The sequence below is a fragment of the Cebus imitator genome, unplaced genomic scaffold (genome assembly GCF_001604975.1).
Source record: "Cebus imitator isolate Cc_AM_T3 unplaced genomic scaffold, Cebus_imitator-1.0 Scaffold129, whole genome shotgun sequence".
NCBI lineage: Eukaryota > Metazoa > Chordata > Mammalia > Primates > Cebidae > Cebus > Cebus imitator.
The window spans coordinates 994,559-996,365 of NW_016107444.1; the positions used below are offsets into that span (position 1 = coordinate 994,559).

At 43.4% G+C, this 1,807-nt stretch overlaps 1 pseudogene; it reads left to right on the top strand.

Annotated features, from left to right (window-relative positions):
• The first annotated feature begins 433 nt into the window (after positions 1–433).
• LOC119473061 lies at positions 434–526 on the top strand (annotated as a pseudogene).
• Positions 527–1,807: the final 1,281 nt, after the last annotated feature.

Consider the following 1,807-nt stretch of genomic DNA (forward strand, 5'->3'; position numbering starts at 1 on the left):
CTGCCTTGGGCTCCCAAAGTGCTGGGATTACAGGTGTGAGCTATGGCACCTGGCCTCCTACATATTCTTTGTTGTTCTTGTTTTTTGTTTATTTATTTTTGTTTGTTTGTTTTGTTTCCTACATATTCTTTATAAGAAATGTCTGGGCATGGTGGCTGACGCCTATAATCCCAGCACTTTGAAAGGCTGAGGCAGGCGGATCAACAGTTCAGGAGTTCAAAACCAGCCTGGCCAAGATGGTGAAACCTTGTCTCTACTAGAAATACAAAAATTAGCTGGGTGTGGTGGCAGGTACTTGTAATCCCAGCTACTCAAGAGGCTGGGGCAGGAGAATCGCTTGACCTGGGAGGCAGAGGTAGCAGTGAGCCAAGATTGCACCACTGCACTCCAGCCTGGGCAACCGAGCAAGACTCCATCCCCAAAAAAAATGTTAAAGACTATACTTTAGGGATCATTTCTATAGTTTGTTCCTAGAGAAGATTCTCTGAACATGTAGAACACTGTACAAAAACCAAATCAAAATGGATTAAAGACTTAAATCTAGGCCAGGCACAGTGGCTCACACCTGTAATTTTAGCACTTTGGGAGGCTGAGGTGGCCGGATCTCCTGAGTTTAGGAGTTCAAGACCAGCCTAGCCAACATGGCAAAACCCCATCTCTACTAAAAATACAAAAATTAGCCAGGCAAGGTGGCACGCGTCTGTAATCCCAGCTACTCAGGAGGCTGAGGCAGAAGAATTGCTTGAATCCAGGAGGCGGAGGTTGCAGTGAGCCGAGATCCCCCATTTCACTCTAGACTGAGTGACAAAAGCGAGGCTCCATCTCAGAAAAAAAAAAAAAAAAAAAAGCTTAAATCTAAGACCTCAAACTATGACTACTACAAGAAAACATTGGGGGAAGTCTCCAGGATGTTGGTTTGGGCAAAAATTCCTTGAGCAATACCCTATAAGCACAGGCAACTAAAGCAAAAATGGACAAATGGGATCCTATCAAGTTAAAAAGCTTCTGCACAGCAAAGGAAACAATAAAGAGACAACCCACAGGTATTTGCAAACTACCCATCTGGCAAGGGATTCATAACCAGAATATTTAAGCAGCTCAGCTCTACAGGAATAAAACTAATAATCCGATCAAAAAATGGGCTAAAGATTTGAATAGACATTTCTCAAAGAAGACATACAAATGGCAAACAGGCATATATGAATAGGTGCTCGACATCATGGATCATCAGAGAAATGAAAATCAAAACTACCATGAGATATCATCTCACCCCAGTTCAAATGGCTTATATCCAAAAGACAGGTAATCACAAATGCTGGAGAGGATTTGGAGAAAAGGGAACCCTTATACACTGTTGTTGAGAATGTGAATTAGTACAACCACTATGGAGAATAGTTTGGAGATTCCTCCACTAGGCATATACTCAATAGGAAATCAGGCTGGGAGCGATGGCTCATGCCTGTAATCCCAACACTTTGGGAGGCTGAAGCGGGTGGATCACTTGAAGTCAGGAGTTCAAGACCAGCCTGGCCAACATGGTGAAACCTCGTCTCTACTACAAATTCAAAAATTTGCTAGGCATGGTGGCCCATGCCTGTAACCCCAGCTACTTGGCAAGCTGAGGCAGAAGAATCACTTGAACCGGGGAGATGAAGGTTGTATTGAGTTGAGATTACACCACTGCACTCCAGCCTGGGCAACAGAGCGAGACTGTCTCAAAAAAATAAAAAAATAAAAAAAAATAAAAAAGATGAGCTGGGTGCAGTGACTCAAGCCTGTAATCCCAACACTTTGGTAGGCCAAGGTG